Genomic DNA, 13,472 nt, shown 5'->3' with positions numbered 1-13,472 from the left:
AAACTGACAGAGGAGCCTGGTTTGACAATCTCACGAACGGAGCTGGAAATCGTGAGCCGGAGCTGTGTTTAGAATACATCTGCACAACATCATTTCTTCCAGGTCAGGTCCTTCTTCAACTACTTTGTTTCCCTTTCCTTGCGATAGCATCTCTCTCAGTCCTGTTTTGCTGGACTTCATTAATGATAGGCCTATGAATTTTTTTTACATGGTTGGCCTCTGCTTTCTCCTTTTTCTTCATTCAGCTTGATTATCCTTCAAAACAAAATCCGTTTTGATAAGAGTACATCTCTGACTTACACTGCCAACTATGGCTGCTTCGTGATAGACGCCTCACAAAACCAAGTTATGAAATAGTTTGCCGGAAGCAGGTTGTTCCATTGCTGGCACACATTTCGATATACATTTTGTGTGGATGACTATAAGAATACCTCTTTCAGTATGTCGATGTTAATATCAGGAATGTGAAAACCATCTTCTACACATGGTTTGACACATTCCATTCCTAATTTTCCTTCCTGACGGGTTACCTTCATGTAGGAAACTGCTATGGATGCATAAGGATCAAATTTAACACCACGAGTTTGGACATGTTCCTTGTTCATTGTGAGAACCATTTGATAACCAGTGGGATCATCACCTACTTTACCCATAAATACTACTCTACCTCCCAACCTTACAAGTGCAATAACGACATTGGATGGTGGTCCTCCCGGTGCCCTGACAAATTCTGGAGGACTCCATTGCAAGCCGTTCCATGTAGAATACTTATCTTCATCCATTTCTCTGTCTGATACCCTAACAGTAGGAATAAACTCATTTTGCGCCAAGCCAAAACAGCATAAAAAAGGAGGCCAATCATATTCAAAGTTATGATCATACTCCTCACCATCTGCTTCCAACTCCATATTTTTTTCTTCTTTATTTTCAGCGGTTTACTTTCTCCTACTCTTCTTAGGCACGCCGGAAGCAGGTTGTTCCATTGCTGGTACACATTTCGATATACATTTTGTGTGGATGACTATAAGAATACCTCTTTCAGTATGTCGATGTTAATATCAGAAATGTGAAAACCATCTTCTACACATGGTTTGACACATTCCATTCCTAATTTTCCTTCCTGACGGGTTACCTTCATGTAGGAAACTGCTATGGATGCATAAGGATCAAATTTAACACCACGAGTTTGGACATGTTCCTTGTTCATTGTGAGAACCATTTGATAACCAGTGGGATCATCACCTACTTTACCCATAAATGCTACTCTACCTCCCAACCTTACAAGTGCAATAGCAACATTGGATGGTGGTCCTCCCGGTGCCCTGACAAATTCTGGAGGACTCCATTGCAAGCCGTTCCATGTAGAATACTTATCTTCATCCATTTCTCTATCTGATACCCTAACAGTAGGAATAAACTCATTCTGCGCCAAGCCAAAACAACATAAAAAAGGAGGCCAATCATATTCAAAGTTATGATCATACTCCTCACCATCTGCTTCCAACTCCATATTTTTTTCTTCTTTATTTTCAGCGGTTTTCTTTCTCCTACTCTTCTTAGGCACATCGTTCCCACTAACGTCTGCTGAAGTTGTTTTCTCTTCACTTTTTTTTCTCCTCGCAATCCTCTTGATAACAGGGGATGTCTTCTTTGAGCTTGAAACAGCATTACCTACTATTCCGAAAGAATCAGGTCAAGGGTAACAAAGGCAGGTAGCGATTCATTGTAGCATCCCACAAGCCCTTGACAATGAATACAACAAAAGAAAAAAAAACCCACAATGCGCTCATGGAGAAAAACAGAATACTTGAAACGACTAGTCGTACTCCTACTTTCTTCACAAGTAAAGGAAACATTTATGCAAGAAAACAACTACCTTTCTTTCTACGCTTTTGAGGAGCCTCTTGAACATCTGTGAGTGGTGTATTTGAAGTGGCTTCTTCTTTTGGGGATGTTGCTCTGACAATGCACAGTTTATGTAACTTTGCAGTCCTAGAGAGAACCAAATGAGGAACAAACAACATAGAACATTTTGGATTGGTCCTGCGCCTACAAAAATTGGGTGTCAGATAAGGGTTGAATGCAATGCCCTAGCTTATGAAATATTATTAGATGTCTATATTTTTGTATAAGCTATGTATCTATGTGAAATAGAAAACATTCGTAGTCCTGTTTTAGTTTGTGGAAACAGAGTAATAAAACACACACCAATAAAAAATTCCAATTCTTGCATGGTTACCTCAATGACATTTGCCTCATTCCATGCACTCTGGATAAGTTTCCTTGTCTCATCTCGAGACCTCCAAAGTGGAAAAGGGAGGTTTATATAAAAAAATATAACTCCCCCAAATTCTTTTGACATTTTGATTGCAGCAAGAAGAGTGGCATGCATGGATTGTTCAAGAAGAACCATGGAATTGAAATGAAACATCCTGGCCTGCGTGAAAAGTTTAAATATTTAGTCACAGATAAAGAGCATTTAACTCCAGCCTGTGGTTATCAGCACATAGTGATTACAAAGCAGTCTGCTTCTGTAAGATGATCGAAAAATTGGACCAAACCAAAAAAATATAAAAAATGGGAAAGGTCAAATATATAAAAGGGGAAACTAATCAAGCACATGAGATAAGGAAAATGTTGCGAAAAAAGAAGAAGTTAGAAGTATACATTTTGTGTGGATGACTATAAGAATACCTCTTTCAGTATGTCGATGTTAATATCAGAAATGTGAAAACCATCTTTTGCACATGGTTTGACATATTCTATTCCTAATTTTCCTTCCCCACGGGTGATTGAACCACATCTCTTAATGGGTAGGATCAGTATTAGGAATGGCTGGCAAATATTCCTATTTCATTGATGTTTTGACGGTACTGTAAGACTATAAGGATCTTTGAGTCGCTTGAGGTACTTCCGAATTTGCACAATATGTACCTTGTCACTAATTTATATTCTAAAAAACTGTGGCTAAACCATAAGCGTAGGTTTACAAGAAATATATAGTTTTAGGTAGACATACCCTAGAGTGCACAGACAAGTATAAATTATCCCAAAAATATTATGGAGGCCTATCCATGTCATTCTACTCTGAATTCTGCATGTGTGCTGCTTAAGAAACTGATATACTAACAATACTATTAGACAAAACATGGTATGAGCACACATTTTCAGAGAAAATTTTGATTTTCCACACCTAAGGATAGGTAGGAGGCGAGGTCATTCAAAGCCCTTCCTTGTAGTCCATGAAATTACATGGGTTGGTAAGGCTAAAATTATATCGAAACTGCCCACATTCTTTCCCCTTGCACATCATACTCCATTTGCCTCTTTGTAACTTTGTACGAAAAGAAAATGGGAATTGAATTACTCCTCTTTTTGCAGATCGTTGCATTTAGATGGGTTGGTCAGGCTGCAAATAAATAGAAACTGCCCATGATAGTCTGCAATCTGGCCACAGTTGTGTGACTGATGGAATCTGATTGTTGTTATGGTCTGGATGTTGTTTTCAGGGTCCTGTTTCTGACAAGAGGGAGGACCCAGATAGCTCTTATTACAAACATGAGCTTGGCCCCAGATAGTTCTTCTAGATGCCTGGACTGAAGGAATGTGTGAACTTTCAGATTCAATAGCTATACATAGTGTTTGAATAGCGTGTTCGTTATATGCAATGGCTGCTATTCAACATATGTTTAATGAAAGTGATTCCCTATAATGTGCGAAGATTGGCAACACTTAATGTCAAGAACAAGTTCGTCTCTTACACATGAAGAAAAATGCACATTCGAAGAATCCATGCACCTATTCGCAACAAACAACTCAGTTGTCTTGCATAATAAGAAAATGCTTAAAAAATTGAACATCCTAGTAGCGCTTTGCTCTGTGGAACAACAAAGGCAGAAAACTCCTACTACAACAGAAGATGAGCATCTGCCTGCAAAAGTGCTCTTATGCAATGAACAAAAAGTTATGCTCACCAGCAACTTATGGGTACATGCAGGCCTCGTCAATGGCGCACTTGGGAAGGTCATCTCAATATTTTATTCAATTGGCTCAAAGCCCCCAGCATTACCATCCTTTGTGGTTGTTGACTTTAGACAATACAGAGGAACACCGTGGGACATTTCACACCCAACATATGTACCCATTTCTCCCATCACAAGGGGTACACGCCGTCAGATACCACTTCAAATGGCATGGGCTTTAACGATACACAAGTCACAAGGAATGACATTAGACAAAGCAACAGTGGACATCGGCACCAGAGAACGCCAAGGGCTAACATTCACTGCAATTTCAAGAGTGCGGTCACTAGCAGACATACACATCAATCCAGCATTCCCATTCTCACGCATTGCACAAATGCACAAGAATCCATATCTTAAGCGTAGACAGCAAGAGGAATCATTCCTTGCATCAAAATCTATTCAGGATAATACACTTTAGCCAATCGTACAACCTGTCTTCCAGAATTACCCACATGGTAAACACCACTCACTACATAACCAAGTTTCACATAGATTTGCTTGCTATTACATTTAGTTTCATATGATTTTATACTCGTTTGGAATCGTTTAATTTATTTTGAATATTCAAACAAAATCGTCAAACATATTCATTGTCACTTACAATGTTTCCTTTTTGGATGGCAACAGGTATGGATACATGCTACCTACGAAGGTTGTATGAGTGTTGCGAAGAAATTCAGCAACAGGAAATTACGTTACAAGATATACAGACAAGGATCTTGCCACAACAATCATTGCCACTTTACCGTTTGCGCCCAGCCATTAAGTTGTTAAAGAAAATAAGGAAAATACTTAAGATAACAATTCACATCCATGAAAGGGATGCACACAGGCAAATGCGCCATCAATTGCAGGAACAACTCGCACAATATGGCACCACAATAAACACTAACTGGTGTTGTCGATGCCATGGCCAATCATGCATATATGATTAGCTGCTCATTCTCAATTACATCTCTATATGATAGAATGCTTTTATTGTACATATGTTTAGAAGCCAACGAATACTTTCATTGTATATATGTTTAGTTATAACTTACCAAACACATCTCTATGTGTAGAGTGACTTTACTCTGTCGACTTTAGGGTTTTTAGATTATTATGGATGTTGAGTGTTTTAGCTCTGGCCAGAAACAAACTCTATTGTTTTGTTTTTGTTTTTGTTAAGATCCATTTATGCAATTCATGGAATTACAGTGTTTAAATTTCTCTTCATAATTTACATTGGTTATATTCTCCACTGAGTTTTGTATAGCTGTGAATGTAATCAGTAAATAGGTTGGGCGTAATCATTTTCCTGTACTGTTGGTTTAATAGGTTACTTGCAGTATACATATATGCATTTTGGTATTTTATGGCTAAACACTTGGTTTGAAATAGTTCTGCAATCAAATCTTGCATGTTGGGCATGCCATTCCTCTTGTTTATATGGTAGTAAGTTCACTGTTTATTGTAGTTCCGACTCAAGGCGAAAACTATATTGCTTATATTCTATTTATCTTAAGATAGATAATTGTTATTTAATATTTCCAGTATAGTGATTACAGTACAATATGTGTGCCTCTTTGTAAAACCCCTCCTAATTTCCTGTATATACTCCGAAGTTTCTTTTTTGAATAAGTTTGAGGTCAATGGACAATATCCGCTTTGTTCAATTTGTTAGCGAACTTGCTCTCATTTACTGTCTAAGTCAAGTATTTGCAGCTGTGTTGATTTCTATTTGACACTCTGTATTGCCTTCACCATTACTTTTTGAAACCTTAATAGTGCGGTTTACTTTATTTATATAAACAAGTCCTGTACAAGGTCATTCCAGGTATACCTTCCATTTCATTAGAGAATAAACATTTCTACGTATATGGCCTATACAATTTCTTCCACTCCTTCTCCCCATTCTCCAACGGTCATGCTCCTAATGTTTAGTTCACTCATCAATGGTAAATATTTCACTTGCTTTAGTACAACTTTTATGCCTTCAAAGACATATTCTTGGTGCTCTATTAAAGGTTTTATATGGTATTGGTACCCCTCTACTTATTGTCATGCTTTCCTGTAAAATGTCTTCTTGATCTTTTTCTATGTTCTGCAGACTTACCTAATAATTGCTTCCATTTACTATTAGAACAATGGTACTATAAGAAGATTGTACTCCAGGTTCATGGCAATTAAACCGTATGCCAATGCCAGCATATGGCCTGGGTGCAACTGAATTGTACTCCAGGTTCATGGCAATTAAACCGTATGCCAATGCCAGCATATGGCCTGGGTGAAACTGAATCATTGTTGAATAACAGTTTTCTTATTGCTAGGAAACATTGTTTGAAGCATGCAGACCATGGATTCCCATTGGTTTTGACTTATTGAGTCTCCAACAAACATTAATCGCTTTCCTCTTAACCGCTCTAGCAGATTTTTGGCATTGAAACTGAAACACCATATACAGAAAAGTCCAAATCCTTTTATTCTCATATACAATATCACCCTGTTTTTTATCCATTTATTTTCATATGTTCCACCAAGTTTCTGGGACGTCAGGACATGGGAATATGTCTGGGGGACATGTGGCGATTCCCTCAAAATTTAGGAAACTCACGGGTGGTATCGGAGTGCCTGAAATAGGGTTCTCATCCCAGATACTAAATATATGAAAAATTAAATTATTCAATTGATAAAATATAAAAACAACAGAGCACCATTGTATTAAGTTATCAATCACCATGGCAAAGCCATTGACAACATCCTTTATGAGAAGTCTTTTGGAGTGTCTGGTAGAGTTATTTATCAGAAGCCTTTTCTTTTCGTGAGTGAAAATGTTTTAACTTCTATATATCGTCCTAGACAAAGTAGATGTTTAGTATGAATGCGTAGTCATTATTTGGACCTGTGAACTTTATTTTATTTGAAGTATTCAATTGGTTAGTATGAATGCGTAGTCATTCTTTGGATGGGTGAACTTTATTTTATTGGAAGTATTCATATTCCTTTTATAGGTTATTAGACCATAGTATGTGTTGGGCTGCGTTTTTATTTTTAGATATTGTAGTTTGTGTCTGATGGATGCACTTAAACACTATGTTGTTGGAAGTTCTATTTTGGTATAAGCACATTCAGGACATATTAATTCATTCAAAATTCCATTACGGGATTAACTATTTTAGTATTTATATGCCAAAGAGAACTCAGGTAGAAGGGCAGTAGGAACTGTAGTCAGCATACGGACAAAGAAAATAATCATATGTCATTCAGGACATATTCATTCAGCCAAAATTCCATTGCAAGATCAACTATTTATGTGTCACAGAGAACTCAGTTTGGAGGGGAATAGGAACTTTAGTCAGTGTAATAATTAAAATGCTTATATTGCATCTACTACAACTAGGATGATTGGGGTTGAGGTTGGGGCTTCATTTACCATTCTTACTCATTAGGTCTAAGCAGCTATTATCAAGGACTCTATCAAATTGCTTTCAAAAGTGCATCTTTGAAAGAGAATCTTGGATCTGTCAAGGGAGGAGGTACAAAGCTAGATGGACCAATGCTAAGGGGATTCAAGGGTCCATACACAAGGGCACCCATTGGGTCCATCTTTATCTTAGAGGTATGTAGGGGATGGGTTCCCAATAGCAGTGATTAATGTAGAGGTTACAAAGCTTGATGACACAAAAGAACCAAACAACATCTTTCAATGGGCACAGGGAGCGGATCAGAATCTCCACTGGGGATGGACAGAGCACTTTGTGGCAAGGTTAAGGAGGTGGCCTTTGAGGCCATAACAGAGATGGAAACGCAACTAGAGTAAAACTCTAACCACCTCTCACGAGCTCCAACTCCACATTTCAATTTTACTTTATTCACAAAAATTTGTATGTACTTAGGAACAAGCTAAATACTTTTATTTGAATAATTATCTACAATGCAGAAATCTCTCCTTTCATTAACTAAAAGGATTGAACACCTATACTATATTCAGCTAAAATGTTTTGAAGTCATTAACATCTTCCCTAAATTACACATATAAACTGAAAAGATTTAGAATCATGCATCCTTAGCAAGACAGCTAAAGATAATGTGCACTGATGAATTCCAAAACCTAAGCATATGTGTCCAGTCATCTCATGAAGCAAACGTCATGTCATATACCATGGCAGGCATGACGAATAATTAGGATGGCTATAAAATTAAAAATATTGTTGAGTAATGTTCAAAGGCTTTTATTAATTTCCCCGTCATGACCAGACAGAAAATGTATGTTCCATGACACATCCTCCAGCTCCACCTCTCCCCCGAAAAATATAAAGTTTCAATAACATCAACTTGGTGAGTATGAGGCAGTCAAGAAGACTCTGATATATAGAATACAAAGGTTTGGGTCACAAAGAAAGCATATGCCCATTGACAAGTAATAATCTGTTAAACAAATATAAAACATTACATTATAAAGTATTACATATAAAATTTAGAGACCAGTACACAACATTGTACTTGCCAGTTTAGAGCTCTAACTAGCTTTAATTTGTAACCTGCTACTGCCATGAGTCCCTTGTCTGCCATGAGTCCCTTATTAGGTCATTATTAGGTCATTCAGGTAAATGGTTGGGGGGATTTGACAAAGCAAATATATGAATCTCAATCGCCATTCTAAATGAGTAGTGAGACTTACTTTAATCTCTGAAAAACCTTTGTTGTGAACAGGAAGAAAATCCATGTTTAATGCCCCTGAATTACATTAAATTTAAAACACCATCCACTATGAAAGACACACTTGCTAATTTTTAGCTCTAACTATTGCAGAGCAATATTGAAGAGCGCAGATGCTCGAGTATCATCACATAGTTACCATTGCAGTCACTAGGGAAATACCAAATTTTAAAATATAATCAAAACTCCAACCAAAGAAAGTAATTGACAAATTACAAAACCCAATCCTGCTTTCTTGCATAATCAATACTGGAATTTAAAAATAGAAAATCCTGAGGATACATGTGCACATCCAATTACCAAATTTTGCATGATCCTTTGCAGATTAATCTCCTTCCATTAATGAGCCAAAGGAGTAATGGCAATGCAATATCACCCTGTTTTTTTTCATTTCATTTCCTTTTAGCATAAATGCAATGCAAAAGAGAACATACTTCTAGGTAGGCTAATTTGTTTGCATTTTTATTTGCAGGGTTTAATTTGATTTCTGAAATATTTTGGAATAGAAATGATTGAGGTAAAAAATTGATATTTTTTATTTTGGAAACTCTGTGGAGAAGATTTTCAAGATATCAAACCCTGCGTCAAGATATCAAAAACGATTCTACATCAACAAACAATTCAACATCATTCACTCAAGGCAATTTCAAAGGAAGTAGAATATAAATTAAGGATCCACCTCTGCCTCCTGCAACACCAACGCGAAAGGCAAAAGTAAGTTTGTTTGTTTGGGCAGAAAGGAAAATGGCGAGCTGTACTGCAGGCCAGGTTATCAAATGCAAAGGTAACTACTTCAGTTCAGTGCAAGGAGTCATGGCCACATTCTTTTTATTTCATGTATATCATTTCATGGCAAAATTGATTTTCAGGGTTAAGCTGGATTTATGCAAACTGTATGTGTGCAATTTATGCTTCTTGAAATCTGATATATTTTGATTTGTACTTTTGTTACAGCTGTTGTTGCATGGGGTGCAGGGGAGCCTCTGAAGATTGAAGAAGTGGAAGTGGCTCCTCCACAGGCAATGGAAGTCTGGGAAGCAAAGGTATGCTATGAATAATTATCATTAAACATCAAGTTTCTGGGAAGCAAACGTATGCTATGAATAATTATCATTAAACATCAAGAAAATTTGAAGGAAGGATATTAATTACACATCTCCAACTGCACTGTACTGTATAACACATACAAATATTGCTTTTAACAGTGAAATGGAATGACTGATACTGATACTGCTTTGGTTGCAGGGCCAAACTCCTCTCTTTCCCCGCATTTTGGGACATGAAGCAGCTGGGTATGCACTCTGCTCTTGCCCATGAGTTCTATGTATTCAAAAAAATTAGTTAGTCATATTAGTAGGCGTGTGGGATTTCAAAAAAGTTAATTAGTCATACTAGCAGGCATTCAGGATTTCAAAGAAATTAATTAGTCATACTAGCAGGCATGTAGGATTTCAAAGAAATTAATGTCATACTAGCAAGCATCATGTAGAATCTCAAAAGGGAAAAGGGACAGTAATTTTCTTGTGATTCATTGGTCACTAACTTTAGATCTGTTGCTTGACACATAGTTGTTGAGAGTGTTGGAGAAGGGGTGACTAACCTCAAGGAGGGTGACAGTGTGCTTCCCTTATTTACTGGAGAATGTGGAGAACGCAGACACTGCAAGTCAGACGAAAGCAACATGTGTGATCTTCTAAGAATTAATACTCACAGGGGGGTTATGATAAATGATGGGAAGTCGAGGTTTTCAATCAATGGGAAACCCATTTACCACTTCCTTGGCACATCCACTTTCAGCCAGTATACAGTTGTGCATGTCGGTTGTGTTGCCCAAATTAATCCAGAGGGTCCTCTTAACAAAGTCTGTATTCTCAATTTTGGGGTTTCAACAGGTAAATCATTTTCTGGACTTTTTGAGGGTAATTTGTTGATGATTGTGAAAAAGAGATCATTAAAAGGATATAATTGACATTGTATACTGTTTTATCCAATTCCTAAAGTTATGGTTTCCTGGACTGTTAATAATAAAATCATCCATGATCGTTCCCTTGATTGAAATTCTTATTCACAATTTATTTTGTTGTGGGATCAGGCATGGGTGTGACTTTGAATGTAGCAAAACCGAAGAAGGGTTCTCTTTATATTTTGTCATTTCAATTATATTATTATTATTATTATTATTAATGTTTAAATAAAAATAGTTACAAAATTATTTATAGATCACAAAATTAATTGTATTTTATTAAACATCACATATGAATACAATAAGTATTGGTTTAAGAATATTATAATTTGACTTTCTAATCGCACTATACAATTACGGGGCCTACCTTATTTCCATCTGGTTATGGTTACCTTCCGGATTTCTATTTCTATGTTTACCTATAAAATAAATAAAAAATAATGTCTTTTAATTCGAAATACACGCAATGGTAAATGTTGACATAATCCAAGTAAATAATGTTGATATTGCGGAATGGTTAATGTTTATATAATCTATTTAAATAATGCTTTTTCAACACTCATGGTTTAAGTAAATAATGTTTTTTCTTATTTGAAATTAACCATTGTTGATCTGACCTTCACTTGAGGGGTTATCATTATTAATTAAGGTGGTTTTATATATGGTATAAGTGGACAGCAATTTTAGAAATAATTAATGAGTTTACAAGTTGAAGATAGAAATAGATTAGATAACGCGCGGTTATTTTAAAATATTAAATTACAATGTGGAAAAGCATATTACAATTACTTAATGTTTTAGTCGTAGTGTCAACCAGCAATGTAAGTGGTTTGTTTTAATATTTGCAAATCACAAATTTCTCCGCTTTTCATTTATCATGTAAAACGGTGTAATTTATTTTTTATTTAAAAAAATAAAGTGTGTTGCCAATAATCTATTGAGTTTTTAGTATGAACGCGTTTTAAACTTAATATATTGATATGAATGGTTTGGTTTTGGTTTTGTTGTTTTAGTATGAAATCTGCTGGTACGGGATGGTCATGGTGGTTATTGCCTTGGTCACTAGCGAGCTTTGTATATGCTTGACTATCTGTAGAGGTTTCTTGCTTTTAATAATCCTATCGACCTCTCTTTATACCTTTTGGGACAATTGCTAGTATAATTATTATTATTAATCAGTTTTGTGTTCATCTTCTTGAATCAAGTTTAATGGTAAAGAAATTGTCAAAGGCATGTGGTTTTTTCATTCTATCGTAATTCAATGAAAGCTCTAGTTACATATTGATGCCATGTATGGGTTGTACCAATATCAAAGGTGTGTCCTTTAACTTTTTTGAAAATGCGTTATTGGTGTGGGTATTTAATATTCCCCTTTTTGAAATATGTTGAAATGGTTTGGATGTGATGTTATATGTTGATAGCTTATATGTTTTTGTTCGTGCTTTGCGTGTAAGAAAAAAGAAGAGCAAAGCTGAAATATTAGGTATTATTCATAGGTTGGCAATATCATTTTTTTGGATAATTACTTTTAAGTTCGTAATAACTTTTTGTTGAGTGAATTGATCTTATAGTTCGCCTACTTGATTGATTTCAGTGTTATAATAAAGAAAATAACAAAACAATATTTTATTTATTTATATAAACGAAAATTTTAAATTTAAAGTTTATAGTTATTTAATTGATTAATTAAAAATTTTATATATTAAAATATGTTGTACAAGTGTTTGGAGTAAATGAATAGTGGGAATGTGGATACATGTGTTTATAATTGTTAAAAGTTTCACTCAAATTGACCAAAAATATTAAATTAGGAATAGTAATTAATATATATATTTATATATAATATTTTAAGAAGGTTTTTTTCTATTATAGTGTGTTATAATTAGCAACTGCTCTAAAAGGTGCAAAGAGAGGCTGATAAAAAAGTTAAATTGAAAGAATTGTATTTTGGTTCGAAATAATAGATATTATAATAATTCAATCATTCAAACTAAACCTAGTTAATAAATTGCCCAAAATAAAATAAATCCGCAATCAAAATTATACAAATTATTATTCTTTGTTTCTCTCAATTATTTATATAATAAAATCCAATCAATCATTCAAAATTGCACTGCTCAATTTTGCATGCTTTCCAAACATCAGAGGGCTCCATTTTGATTGGGAATCTTTAATTGACATTAGACAGTACGAAAACCTCTTGGGTGATGATGGAGGGAACTGTGAAATTAACGACATGGGACCTTGTCCGAAGCCCACAATCCCGGCTGCTTGTGTGCAGGCGTTGCCTTCACTGCTAGTACTGCATCCAAAGGCAATATGCGGGATTGATTGATTCTATCCAGATTTGGAAGTAGCAAATGTGAATGTCTTGTATGAGAAATTCCCCGATGTCGTTGAGTAATCAGCATAGTTGTAATCAAATTCACAGCTTGCAATTCCGCAAGAAAAAGAATATGGATCCGACTTGCAAAGCGCGTTTTGGCATGGAAGCTTGTTGTATGTGGAAGAATGCTTCAAATTGAAGATTGGAGTCCGCTGTTTATAGCAATCAACGCAGGGCTAGCACTGCATCCATATCAGGTCGCTTCCAGTATCAAGAATCGCATAATAGGGTAAAGTTGGCATACCTATTGCTAGTCAGTTGCAAGAGGAATTCTCTGTTCCCTCTAATTACAGGCGCTCCACCCGCTCTCTGCACCAATTGTATGCTTCGATAGATTTCCCTTTGGATGCGCTCAGCGTAACTGATATTCCCCGGACTAAATGGGGACATCAGCGAATCT

General features: G+C 35.9%; 3 pseudogenes; 1 reads left to right on the top strand and 2 right to left on the bottom strand.

Moving 5' to 3' along the window:
* Window positions 1-419: 419 nt before the first annotated feature.
* On the bottom strand, window positions 420-908 carry LOC149257425 (fructokinase-like 1, chloroplastic pseudogene; annotated as a pseudogene).
* A 113-nt stretch (window positions 909-1,021) lies between these two features.
* LOC149257424 (fructokinase-like 1, chloroplastic pseudogene) lies at window positions 1,022-1,384 on the bottom strand (annotated as a pseudogene).
* Window positions 1,385-9,467: 8,083 nt separating this feature from the next.
* LOC149257423 (alcohol dehydrogenase 3-like) lies at window positions 9,468-13,021 on the top strand (annotated as a pseudogene).
* Window positions 13,022-13,472: the final 451 nt, after the last annotated feature.

The sequence above is a fragment of the Pinus tabuliformis genome, chromosome 6 (assembly GCF_031772625.1).
Source record: "Pinus tabuliformis cultivar Carrire ecotype Pingquan chromosome 6, CPIR1, whole genome shotgun sequence".
Taxonomy (NCBI): Eukaryota; Viridiplantae; Streptophyta; class Pinopsida; order Pinales; family Pinaceae; genus Pinus; species Pinus tabuliformis.
This window is presented reverse-complemented; position numbering and strand designations above follow the sequence as displayed.